The sequence below is a fragment of the Acanthochromis polyacanthus genome, chromosome 24, assembly GCF_021347895.1.
Source record: "Acanthochromis polyacanthus isolate Apoly-LR-REF ecotype Palm Island chromosome 24, KAUST_Apoly_ChrSc, whole genome shotgun sequence".
In the NCBI taxonomy this organism is placed as follows: Eukaryota; Metazoa; Chordata; class Actinopteri; family Pomacentridae; genus Acanthochromis; species Acanthochromis polyacanthus.
The window spans coordinates 6,542,694-6,556,749 of NC_067136.1; the positions used below are offsets into that span (position 1 = coordinate 6,542,694).

At 39.4% G+C, this 14,056-nt stretch overlaps 2 long non-coding RNA genes across 7 annotated transcripts in view; one reads left to right on the forward strand and one right to left on the reverse strand.

Moving 5' to 3' along the window:
* LOC127532710 (uncharacterized) overlaps positions 1-5,980 on the forward strand; it is an 84,226-nt gene extending 78,246 nt beyond the window's left edge. Inside the window, exons 1-5 of one of the 6 annotated variants that reach the window (XR_007940348.1) lie at positions 2,224-2,400; positions 2,495-2,586; positions 4,961-5,052; positions 5,150-5,472; positions 5,859-5,980. This is a non-coding gene — a long non-coding RNA (uncharacterized LOC127532710). Of the gene's footprint in view, positions 1-2,223; positions 2,401-2,494; positions 2,587-4,960; positions 5,053-5,149; positions 5,473-5,840 lie in introns of those variants that run through there. The other 5 variants (XR_007940345.1, XR_007940352.1, XR_007940350.1 and 2 more) reach the window with 5 other exon arrangements.
* Positions 5,981-7,035: 1,055 nt separating this feature from the next.
* LOC127532715 (uncharacterized) lies at positions 7,036-8,025 on the reverse strand. Its single transcript, XR_007940364.1, has 3 exons — positions 7,500-8,025; positions 7,282-7,396; positions 7,036-7,153 (listed from the first exon to the last, which is right to left on the reverse strand). It is a non-coding gene; the product is annotated as an uncharacterized LOC127532715 (long non-coding RNA).
* Positions 8,026-14,056: the final 6,031 nt, after the last annotated feature.

Sequence of the window (14,056 nt, forward strand, 5' to 3'; positions counted from 1 at the left end):
TTATGTTGACCCAGTGTTTTATTTTTTAGAGTGTAATACTATACCAGTTATAAAACAGGGATACTCAGTTTTTTGCTACTCCAGATATAGATAAAATATTCCAACAATTTTATGAGAAGTTACATACATCTTCCATGTCTCCTAATGCTTCTCAAAAAGATGTAGAACGGTTTCTTCATAGTATAGAAGTCCCCAAGCTCTCACCTCAGGAGGCTGCGGGATTGGAATTACCCATAACCGAGGTTGAAATAAGGACGGCTATTTCTTCAATGAAAAATGGGAAGGCACCGGGTTATGATGGACTCCCAGTGGAATATTATAAAGCATATGCAGACATTATTGTCCCAATACTACAGAGGGTATATCAGGAAATATTTGAAAAGGGTTGTGTAGCTCCAACTTTTAATGAAGCTGTAATCTCACTAATTCCCAAAACAGGTAAAGATGCAACAGATCCTTCCAATTATAGACCTAATACTCTCCTTAATCTTGATTGTAAGATCCTTACAAAAATTTTAGCATCACGTTTACAGCTGGTGTTACCAAGTATTATTCACCCCAATCAGGTAGGCTTCATGAAAAATAGAACTTCAACAGATAATGTTAGGCTCCTGTTACACCTAATGTGGCTGAGTCAATCCCAAAATGATCCTATAACTGCCTTTGATAGGGTGGAGTGGCAGTTTCTGTTCTCCACCATATCTCACTTTGGCTTCAATGCTAACTCTATTAAATGGATAAGAATGTTGTATAAAGAACCCAAGGCAGCTGTGATGACAAATGGAATAATCTCCCCCTTCTTTAATTTGACCCGAGGTACACGACAGGGATGCTCATTGAGCCCATTGTTGTTCATCATTTTCTTAGAGGTTCTGGCAGTGTCTGTTAGAGCACATCCTGGGATAAGAGGAGTACGGGCAGGAGACAGTGAACATAAATTATTATTATATGCTGACGACATTTTAGCAGTAGTATCTGAGCCTTTAAGCTCCCTGCCACACCTGATGGACACTATACAATCCTTTTCAGAATTATCGGGTTACTCCATTAATTGGAGCAAATCTGAGGCAATGCCTCTCTCCAGACTATGTATTTCATCCATGGTGGAGAAGTTTAATTTTAGATGGGTACGAGAGGGAATGAAGTATTTAGGCATTGAACTTTCTGAGGATATAGACAAAATTGTGGCACTATTAACCCTTTACTCCAAAAGATAAAAAGAAATCTTGATAAGTGGGGAAAAATTAGTGTTACAAAATGATAGTTGCCCCACAGCTCAGCTATGTGGCAATGCTGTTACCAATTAAGATGCCATCTACCACTTTTAGACAAATAGATGATGTAATAAAACTTTTTTTGTGGGGTGGGAAAAAACCATGAGTTAAACTGAGAAAGTTCTGTGCACATAAAGAGGAGGGAGGGTTGGGCCTCCCAGATTTCAGATTATATCACTTAGCTTTTGAGATGGCCAAAATAACAAGATCCTGGCAAGCTGCAGAGAAGGAAGCAGCTTGGAAGGAGGTAGAAAGGGAGATATGTTTCCCCTTCCAACCCATTGAAGTATTATCTCAAAAAAGGTCTAACATTACAGATCCAGTACTTTTACATTCAAGGGATGTCTGGAGCTGAGTACACAAAATGTTTCAATTTACACATACTCTACAAAGATATTCATCATTGTGGTATAACCCTGATGTCTGTATTGGGAAGAAACCTGTATATTGGAAAGAGTGGCATGCTCGCAGCTTAAGTACTATTAATGATCTATTTATTAGTTTTTGCAAATAAGGAGCTGTATTACCTCAAAACCACATAATATTACTGATAACATGGTGATAGATTATATGAAACTTCCACTTAAAAAACGAAAAGCTTCTCTGTTTTACAAAATTGCTAATTCCTCTTTTAACAATGACTGTAATCACTTAAAGATCTCTTGGCAGAAGGATATGGAATTATATTTGTGTCACAATCCTGAGCGCACAGTGTGAAATTTTGAGCACAGAAAAAAATTTTGAGCAAAGAAAAACTTAATCTGAACAAACAAAAAATCTATTCTGCGCTGAAAAAATATATTTTTATATTTGCAACTATCCACATACACACACAGTCTTAATGTTTTTCACTCGGTTTTTCACTCTGCTCTCCTGTGGATCTCTGCTCTACGTCCTCGCTACGTCTCTCTCGCTCAACATCTGCTCTCTGCACACGCTCAAATCTGCCTTCACGCTCGCTCAACTCTGCACAGCGTTACAAATGTGCCACAATTCCAGCCAATCACAGACTTCTGATTCTATCCAATCGGGTCCCTGTTTCGGCCGCCTCTCGGAAGCGCTGTTAAAAACGATCGCTAAATCAACTGGAGTTCTGCTATATACGCTGGACTACGACAGATTTTCGGTGAGTATTGTTTTATTATTGAATTACATTAAATAAAGCACTATTTTGTTTAGTGTGTTAAAGTACAAGTGTAATGTTTAAATCCACATTTCAGAGCCACTGGACCCTCGTTTAATTAGCCAAGATTAGCAAAGCTGTACCATGTCGGATCCTGAACGGCAACACAACGGTGCACCACATCCACATGTAAGTAGTTGGTTTTGCAAACATATTTTGTCATGTAAGCTTGCATGAAAGTCTGTGTGTCTGTTTCATTGATTTGTATATTTCTATTCGCTTGCTAAGGGACACTAGATTTGTTGGCTGCTAGCTCAATCAGTAGCTCTCACTGCAACAATTAATTCACAAACTTGACAAACATACAAACTGATGGAACAGATACACTATCTAAGAATAATGCTTTTGTTTTTATGTGTAATATTCAACTGTGGCAATTTTCTGACATACAGAGCAGTATATATTTAAGCAACTGTACTACAGTTATAGTGTGCTTCTACCTCCATTCTTTAAAACATAAAAAGAACTGCAGATGCATGACTGAAGTGAGGATTAATATTCAAGCTGTAACAAAGTCAGAAAGCTAAAACTGCAAAGGGCATATTTCTATACAAAAACTGCCATGCCACATAGCCTGTTGTCTGAGTCACGTACTTTATACTGAGACACTATATGGCTGTCTGCTAGTTTAACTACTAGTCCATCCCCTTGGCTAATTTGAGCACTGTCTACTCCTACCAGGACATGTTGAAACATCTGTTGATGGAGAGACTTCTGACCAAACTGGAATCTGCTATGAACCAGCAACCACTAAATTTGGACTATCTGGAGTTCCTGACACGCCATGAGCTTATTTTGTTTGAATCATTCTCTGAGTAAAGAGGCGGTGTAAGAGAAATTACAGAAGCACTTCAGAATCTCCATTATCTGGTCCGGTGTGACATTAATGACAGTTCTATGCCCATTGTGAACATGAAACAGAAGTTGGTCCTCATTCTGGCCACCCAAAGATCGTAATTGAAAGACAACACCTGAAGAATTTGTTGGACACACATCTGCCAGTTGCCTGCATTGCTAAATTCCTTGGTGTTTCAAGAAGGACAGTTTACAGAAGGATGCAAGAATTTGACTTGTCTGTGAGAGGAACATAGAGCACAATGACTGACCAAGAGCTTGACATCATCATATCATCTATTAAAAGTCAGATGTCAAATGCTGGATATCTGTTGGTCCAAGGACATTTGGTTTCAATGGGTCTGCCTGTTCAGTGGTGGAGAATGATGGCTTCAATGCATCGAGTTGATGCTGCTGGGATCTTCTCACGGCTCACTAAAATAGGATGTGTTGTTCGACAAAGTTACTCTGTGCAAGGCCCTCTGTCCCTTGTCCACATTGACACAAATCATAAACTCATAAGGTAAATAAGCTTGCTCAGACTATTTCATTTAAAGAGGAATGTCATTAAAAATACTTCAGTGAAGTTTATCTTGTTTGTTACTTGGGAATACATTATGGAGCCCCTAATTTAAACATGTCCCCCAAACATCTTTTAATAGAATATTTGCATTCAAAAAAGGTTGTTGCAATTTAGAACAGTCTGCAATTAGCTGACACGACTCACACATGAGCAGCCTTATTGAAATAGTACTCCCCATCTTGAACAGGTACAACATTGCAGTCTTTGGTGGAGTGGATGGCTACTCAAGGAAGGTCATTTTTTACTCTTAAATTTATATGACTGTATGTGTGAAGTTTTGCAGCTATAAATCAGAGTAATTTGATCCTCATGTATATATCAGAAACTTGGACATGGCTGACTTAGCTTTATGAACAGCCGTTTAAAACTGTAGGTACTTTTATCATAATCTTCAACCAAAGGGTACAGATCATTGGTGATGGCTTTGGAATAATAAACACAGCCAAGTACACAGAGATCAGTATGCCAGCCTTTCAACTTGGTTTTGAGTATTTGTTTTAGCTAGTGGCTTTCAGTATGAAATTAATGATAATTTTAACGTAATCAAACATTTAATATCTCATCTGGATACATTTTTACATACAAGTAATCTGAAGAGCAACATTGTCTTTTTGTAAGTGCCCTGTATTTGATCATTGAGACGAGTGAAGCAGAGCTGGTCACACTTTCACCATTTCTACCATTTCTAGCACAAAAATATTAATAATAAAAAAGTTATTTAAAGATGTAGTATATCTCAGATAGTAACTGTTGGCAGAACTACAGCCCCATTCACTTTGCAGAAGGTAAAATGAATATAAAGTTGTGTATTTGAGATCAGCTTTTTTTTTTGCTTTATTACATTTTTGAATATTATTTAAACGTGCAATTGGTTCAAAGAAAAATGTTCCTGCATTGGTTTCAGCTGTATGTGTCTAATAAACTTATTGTATGGAGTGTTTTTGTTTGTAGGATATACCACATTGATGTTTTTTTTTTTTTTTAAATAACACAACAAATGAGGTACCAAATGCTACAAAGAACAATGTTATAATATGCTGTTAGCTAAACACAGATCTGTACATTATCCATGTGGTTTTACTGCAGGTCTTGTACTTGGATGCTGCAACAAATAACAAAGCACAAACTGCATTCTCATTCTTCATCACATCGGTCCAGCTTCATGGCTTACCGTCAAGGTATTCTGACCTGATTCTCTAGTTATATGAAGTTTGATTAAATCTGTATAAGTTGCATTAACTATTACTGATACAGCTTTATTTATTTTGGTTACAGGGTTAGGGCAGATCAGGGAGTAGAAAACCTGGATATTGCACATTTCATGTTTGCCACACGAGGAACAGGAAGATCGAGCTTCATCTCTGGAAAAAGTACCATGACATTCTTCACTCTCTGGAAGAGGATGGTCTACTTGACATATCTGATGCCACTCTTCTCTTTGGTGTGCACTACGTCTTTGTCCCCGACTCCGGGCAGATCTTGATACCTTTATTGAAGGATGGAATAATCATTCTCTGCGGACAGAGGGAGGTCTCACCCCTGAACAGCTGTGGTTCATGGGACGTCTACAAGATCTGGATGAGGGGGAGAGACTCAAGGTACAATATGATGTAAAAACAAGTAGGACATGTATTTTAAGAAGCTGAGTTGTAAGACTGAGCAGTACGTATCTGCTACGCATTCTGATAGACTATTACAGACTAGTTTACAAAGCCCACATATTTTCATAAAATGAAGAGTACTGTACTGTTTATAAGGCCTGAATCAGGAAATATGTCATGATTTGTGGGATGATCCTGATTTTTTTTTTCGTTTCTACTTCTAATGAAGTAATTTCTATGCTGATGAATAAAAATAAAGCATCAGTTTTTGTAATGTTGTGTTTATTATTAAAAAAACTCACACAAATACCAAAACTGTATTTCAACAAGTATCCATTCCTGACTGATATGTTCTGAATTCAAAGGACCTTCAGGACCTTCAGGACCTTCAGGACCCAGGCGTTGACTGGCAGAGTGCTGCGCTGCAGGAAGACTCTCATGGCACAGTTGTGGTTCCTGAATTTGAGTGCCCACTGGATGATGAAGCCCTGGAAGAACTTCAGAGAACTATCAACCCTCTGGAACACTCAGAGTCACATGGTCGTGACTAATACTTAAGGTTCTTGCAACAGGTGTCCAACCAATAGACATTTGGACAAGAACTTGAAAGTCAACAAATATTCCAGCACAGTGACAAAAATTATTGAAGCTTTTCTAACTAATAAAAGCAAGAGAACCCTGTATAAAGGGAATTTGTATGACTGAAGAGGAAGTCAAACACTGAGCTAACAGGAACAATTGTTTTGCTTTTTTCATTAGCTATGAACATATTCTATCAGTTAATGTTTAGAAATAGCTTCTCATTTTTTGTTTCAGATTACCAGAGAGCTGTTTCTGTTAAACTCTGTGGAAGCCACCACCATATCTAACTGCTTCACTCATAAGTCTTCTGAATTCAGTGTAAGTGTTGAGATGCTGCACTGGAAAAGTTACTGTACGAGTGCATGCACTCACAGTTTGGTAACAAATGGAGTGATCTCCAAGTGGCTCCCTGCAGTCGTGGTCAAACATGAATATTATTTTGAAATGTCTCTTTTCATCAGGGAGGATGGGAATGTGGGCTTACCTGGTCAACCACTGGAGCACATGCTGAACTCCAAGAGAGTGGGGCTCCTCAACTGCAGCACTGTGATGTTTAAAATATAAGAAATAAAACATGTTACAAACAATTTGAACTAAGGAATTTCAATTTAAATAATCATGTAGTAATCGTGTAATCATCTTATAGCCTGGTTATTATCATCCTGGAAGAGACAACCCTGTCATGATAAGTGTGAGCACTCAGAACTACTTTGTTCTGATTTGCTGTGACGCTTGCTTCTGGTGTGTTAGATAGCTATATGTTATTGCCATTCAATTTTGGTTATATAGAAATAAATTGTTAATAAAGTAACCTTGTTCGGGGTGGGATTAAATAAGTTCTGTCTTCTTCCCACTCCCTTTCGAACATGTATGATTTGTAAATTTATGTGATGCCTTGTTTTAGCTGCGGTTTTATTTTGTATAAGTTGCATCGGCTGTCTGTTAATTTCATGTTCGAAATAAGTAAATTTAAAAAAAATTTCAAGCTCCTGGCAAAAATCTTGCATGAAGTTTATAATCTTTCAGTTGTCTCCTGAGATGTCCCCTTTTCACTGAGCTGTGGTCGGCAGTTCATCATTATGAAATCAGCATCTGGCTAAAAAGAATAAGTGAATATACAATTGGTGTTAAAATTCATATACATATATAACAAAGAACAAAATCCAGAACAGGGGGATTGTCTGCAAGAACACGGTGAGTTAAACTGTTATGAATAATGCTTACTTTGATGATCTTCCAGGAACAAAGAGTGTGTAAAGCTTCAGGGTTTGCAGCCATCTGACTGAGCAGACCATACAGTTCCATGGCCTTTCTCACTGGCTGAAGCATTGGAATCAGTCTGTGGTAGAGTGCAAGACAATAGTACTATGAAAGAAAGAACACAAAAATCAAAAACTGGTTTAAAAATTAAAAATATTTAAATGACAGTTGTTGTTTCTTACCGAATGATGTTTTGTTTATTATCCAGCTTGATCTGGCTTGTGTATCCACAGTTTATAACTTCATCAGCCAACAACATCAGAGACTGTGCATCAGCCACATGTTCAACCTGAAAGTGTTCAGTGTTAAGCGAAAAATGTAGAAAGTGAAAGTATGCATAGCTCAGAGTACTGCAGATTTACAAAACAGCCACTTTAATAAACACTATGTTTTGTCATTTCCATCACAATGAAACACAAACTATTTTTCTCACCTCTTCATCACTCTCATCAGAAAGTGATTTTCCTTTATTGCAAGCATCTGCAGAGGCATCACTTCATGACACTGGTAACATGTCTTCTTGGGCATCTTTGAAAAGTGCTGCGAGTCAGCAGGCAGAGGAGAGGCGTCTAATGTCTCCTGTAGTGGCACTATGTAAATAGTGGCTTTACCCCCTCCTGACTGAGCTCTCAGAGTTTTTACAGAATAACCCTCTGCTTCTGGTGGAATTACAGTGAGCTTCTGTCGACCACTGCCACATTTATTGTAAGAAACACAAACATATTCTAATTAAAAATACACCTATTTATCATCAACGAGCCATCTCTAATGCTTACAACTAAATGCCTGTGCAGCAATAGCCCTTATGTACAACTAAAATAAATTACAAATACAGGAGTGGGATGTGATACAAAAATACACAATCCTGGCCTTACAAACCTGCTGCTTTATGCAAGAGCCATCCCCCATAAAGATCTTCCATTTTTGGGAATGTTTCAGCCAGGACCTTTGAAATCTGACAACAAAGAAAAGAAAGAGAGAAATAAAACACTACAATATAGACGTTAACATGTAATTTGGGTTAAAAGTGTTGCCCAATGACCGCCTTAAACACGGAAAGTCAAAACTCTGAACTGACTACTGTACCTCTGCATGGTCACTGTCGTCAGGCAGCAACACCGTCTGTCTTCTCATGCCAGCTTGAAGGAGTTCAAGCTCCTCAACTGGCAAAGGTGTGTAGGGTGTGTTTTTTGGAAGCAGATAAAAATTGAGAGTGATGGTCTTGCTGGTTGTTCTAGGAGGCTGCTTGATGGAAGTTAAACACCTCTTTTTACCTCAACTAAAGTTTGATCTGAAGTATCCTGGAAAAGATCTGTACAGGACATATATATGTATGCATTTATAAATAATATAGTCAAATATTAGATAATTTGATTTTTTTTAGACTCTCTCAGTTCTGATTATATATGAATTTAAATGTTAAACACATCCACAAACCAAATGAGAACATCAAATTCACAATATTATGAATAAAAACCTATGATTGACTAAACATGCAAACCTTGCCATCTCTTGCTGTACAGTTACATTTCTAGGCTCTGGCTGTCTGCTCTCTGTAGGGCTTGGTGAACTAGTTGTGGCCATGGTGTTAACCAACAAAGTTATTAGATTTCTGGCTGCTAACTCAACCGCACTTTGACCCTAAATCAATACCAAATATAAAGTTAATATGTTCTGTCAAAACACAAGTATTTAACACTTTGAAATCAAACACTAATGTCCAACAAAGTTTTCATTAGCTATTAGGTTAGCTTTAGCTCTACAGCTTTGACTCCTGCTAGTAAATCAGCTTTAATCTGAAAGGTTGGTTAATAGAAAGTTTAATCAAAAGCACAGCTAATAAAAAATTAAAAAACCCAAAAATCTTAACTAACCTGACATGGTGGCGGAGTATTTGGGTTGTCATTATTTGGATCTGTCATGCTGTTTAGCTAGCACATCTGCTAAATCCTCGTTTTGTTGCGGAAGCAGGACTGACTTTCTGCAAAACCGTACCAAAACATTACACCTGTATTTAACACACTAAACAAAATAGTGCTTTATTTAATGTAATTAAATAATAAAACAATACTCACTGAAAATATGTCGTAGTCCAGCGTATATAGCAGAACTCCAGTTGATTTAGCGATCGTTTTTAACAGCGCTTCCGAGAGGCGGCCGAAACAGGGACCCGATTGGATAGAATCAGAAGTCTGTGATTGGCTGGAATTGTGGCACATTTGTAACGCCGTGCAGAGTTGAGCGAGCGTGAAGGCAGATTTGAGCGTGTGCAGAGAGCAGATGTTGAGCGAGAGCGAGAGAGACGTAGCGAGGACGTAGAGCAGAGATCCACAGGAGAGCAGAGTGAAAAACCGAGTGAAAAACATTGAGACTGTGTGTGTATGTGGATAGTTGCAAATATAAAAATATATTTTTTGAGTGCAGAATAGATTTTTGTTTGCTCAGATTAAGTTTTTCTTTGCTCAAAATTGTTTTCTGTGCTCAAAATTTCACACTGTGCGCTCAGGATTGTGGCACAAATATGACTCCATACATTTCCTCATTCATTCAGTCAGTAAGCGAGCGAGTTTTGGCGTAGAACAGCTTTTATTAACGATCCAGTGGATAAAGGAGCAGCATTACTGCACAGATAATTAAATATTCATCGGTAGATTGTTATCGGACCGAGCATAACCCAGCGGGCACCTTGAGGTCAATTTGATGTTTAGAAATGGTCAAGATTTTGACTACTACCATAAATAGCTTGAAGAGGCTTTGAGATCGTTATTGTGGTAAAGAGGCCCTACAAAGGGATCAATCCCACATCATTTTACTGTGCAATTACATTGACAATTAAAATACTTGACATCAAATCAACGTTGCTCCTTGATGCTTTTTTTTCCCCACAATATTTTTATTTAGCTTTTACAGTAACATAAAATGGTGACAATACTGACAATCATGACATATATGGCCGAGCCATGGCTGCATGTCATTTCTCAAAGATTAGCTGCCAGTTATCGCTAAAAAAAAAACAATCACAATAAAAACACAAAGTGAACAACATGTTTCTCTTGTTACAAAACGGATTATAAACCCAATGTAATGGATCTTAACATAAAGGTAATAACAATGATAAGCTACAGGCATTTGAAAAGTAACTTATTAAAAAATAAAATAAATTAACAGTCACAATTTTGGAAATTGCCATACCTGCAGTAGTTAGTCATCAGTTTGGTTTTCTGTGAAGTCTGAGCTCTTGACATAATCAATAAAGGACTTCCATATACCTTCAAATATATGCTGTTTACCTTTCAGAATATAGGTAATTCTTTCCAATGGCAGATTTGATAATGTCACGGATGCGCTAGGAGAATCCAAGCAGAGAGCACAACAATCCCTTAGGTGCAATAAGGTTTATTTCTCCGAAGTCTGTTGGAGAGGGGGGAGGCGAAGCACAGGGGGTTGAGTGCAGAGGGATCCGGGAGACAGGCAGGAGTTGCAGGAGGGAATGGGGGAAGCCGAGGTGGGGCAGACTGCCGGCCGCGTTTCAGACGAAGGGTTCCGGGGTTCACAGGGAATCAGGCAGGACGGACAAGGGTCTGGACAGCTGGACCGGCTGTCGGGGAGAACAGAGAAAACTGTTAGACAGGTGTATACGACACTGAATACAAGCTGCAGCTAGAGAGTTTAACTAACGATGTAGTTGTGTTTAACAATCGGGCGAAGAATGGAGAGATGAACCGGTCTTTTATTGTCGTAGGAGTAATCATGGGAATAATCTCCAGCTGTCCAGACTCCGGGGTAACAGTTGATCGTCTGAGTGGAAGCAGCTGGGTGACTATGCTCCACTCCAACACGGTCTCACGGGGATTCGTGAAACTGTCACGTCAGTTTTTGTTTCGGTTTCGTGCGCACCAACACGATGTCGTCATGTTTTTCGTGCCGTGCCGCTCACCACGAGTGAAACCCGCTGTGGTAATCACATCTGAAAGTGGTTTATATGGGCGGATTCATGACAATCTAAGCTTTCCATCGGCGTTTGCGGCCGCCGCCGCCGCCGCCGCCATTGCGGCCGCCGGACATCCGGCCGCTGTGGCCGGATCACATCTGAAAGTGGTTTATACCGGCGGATTCATGACGATCTAAGCTTTCCATCGGCGTTTGTGGCCGCCGCTGCGGCCGCTGCTGCAGCCGCCGGACATTCTTTAAATTCCTATGCAAATTAGGCGGATTCATGACGATCTAAGCTGTCCATCGGCGTTTGCGGCCGCCGCCGCCTTTGCGGCCGCCTTTGCGGCCGCCGGACATCCGGCCGCTGTGGCCGGATCACATCTGAAAGTGGTTTATACCGGCGGATTCATGACGATCTAAGCTGTCCATCGGCGTTTGCGTTTGCGGCCGCGGTGGCGGCCGCAAACGCCGATGGACAGCTTAGATCGTCATGAATCCGCCGGTATAAACCACTTTCAGATGTGATTACCACAGCGGGTTTCGCTCGTGGTGAGCAGCACGAAAAACATGACGACATCGTGTTGGTGCGCATGAAACCGAAACAAAAACTGACGTGACAGTTTCACGAATCCCCGTGAGACCGGGCTGTCCACTCAGTGCAGCGCTGCAGAGAGAGAGGGAGAGAAAGGGAAAAGACAGATAGGGAAAAAGGGTCTTTGTGAGGATTCGGCCTCAGCTCCTGTCTCTCTCCCAGTCGTTTACCCCCTGTCTGCCTGCACTCAGCCGCCTGATTGCTGTCATTGGCTCCAGCTGCAGCTAATCAGTTCACCTCACTCACCTGTTCCCCGCAACTATTTAAGCTCCCTTCTTCCCCTCAGTCTCTGCTGGATCATTGCCTCAGCTACACTTAGCCATGACTATGTTCATGCAAGATTCTACCTTTGGACTGCATCAGTTTTTGGACTCATCTGCTTTTCCCTAATGGACTTATCCTTTTGGACTCAGCTTTTGGATTACCTCTGCGCCTCCCTGATTATTTGTTTTCTCCAGTTGTGAGTACATCCGCCCTTAGTTTAGTTTGATTTAGTTAACCTTACTCCACTGCGTTATCCCCCCTGGGTTTAATATTCAGTTTTCTGTTTATAAATTGTTATTTTTACATTAAATCATTATTAATCTCATCCACCTGTCTGTGCCTGCTGCTTGGGTTCACACACCAATTTGTGACAGTCTTGGGATGCCAGGTGGGGAGGAACCGGGGTGAGGAGGGAGCCCTGACAGATAACATTTGTTTTAACCATTGACTGATACTTGGTTGATGGGTTTTTTTTTCTCCATAGCAATGCAATACACTTTTTGGCATCTAGCAAACTTAGGTCTATAAATGCTTTTTCATACTTACTGTAGTTATGTTTCTCTGGATAAAGCCCCAATAAGAAAAGCTTAGGTTCCAACAATATTGATTTGGAAACAATCCTTTCGACCAAAACTCTTACCTCTTCCCAGAACTTAATAATTATTCTACACTGCCAAAGGCAATGAAATAATGTTCCTCTATCTTCTGTACATTTTGTGCATATATCTGGTATATTCGGGTTATATCTATTCAATTCTACCAGCGTCACATATGTCCGCATTAACCATTTATATTGTATTACTCTAAGCCGTGCATTTATGGATGCAGAATGAGCATTGGCGCATGCGTTTCCCAATCTTCCTTGGAAATATCTGTTTGTATGTTTTCCTTCCATGCCCTTAGTTTATATGTTGAGTTCTCACTAGAAAATGATACCAACAAATTGTAGAGTTCTGATATTGCACCCTTTCTTAGACAATTCTGTGTAACAATTTTTTCCAGTTCTGTGTAGCAGGGTTTAGAAAGTATATTGTTTTGATTTGTTCTAACATAATTTCTAAGCTGAAGGTACTTGAAGAAATGTTTTCTATCGAGGTGACATTTAGCTCTTAGTCCATCAAAGGACATCATATCATCTGAGTTTGTTGTGTACAGATCTCGAATTGTTCCAAGTCCTTCAGTTAACCATAATTCAAATGTTGCATCTGCCCTTCCTGGTACAAAAAACTGATTACCCCAAATTGGAGTAAATTGAGATGGTAACTGGTTCGTTCAAGCATTTCTTCACTTCGTACCAAATTTTTATCACATGTTTTACAATTTGATTTTTAGTTTGTTTATAAAGCTTTTGTACAGTGCCTGAATAAATGTATGAAGGGAAAGATAGATTTAAGCCGTAAGATTCCATCTCGGCCCAGTGAGAGGCATTATCCATTGAAAAATAAAACATAATAGACCTCAGTTGTGCAGCCCAATAATACCACATCAAGTTCAGACATTTCAGTCCCCCCCGGTCAAATGGTTGGTACAATAAAGACAAGCGTAGTCTTGCCCTATGATTGTTCCATAGAAAACCAGTGAATAATTTTATTTTTGAGAATAACTGTAGGTGGCGGTAACAGGATGTTTTGGAATAAATAAAGCAGCTTCGGTAAAGTATTCATTTTTAAAATATTAACTCTGCCCATTATGGATACTGGTAGCGACATCCACCTGTCGACTGACTCACCGATTTCTGCCATTAAAGGTTCGTATTTGGCACAAGCTACATGGTCTAACTTGGGTACAATGTGTATTCCTAAATATTTGAATTGATCCACAACATTGAATTGAATTGCTTCAGCTCCTGGATTTTTTTCTTTCACTCGAATTAAGTAGTAGTATAGAGAATTTGGTATGATTCACTTTATACCCTGAGATATCACCAAATGATTTTATCAGTTGTATCAG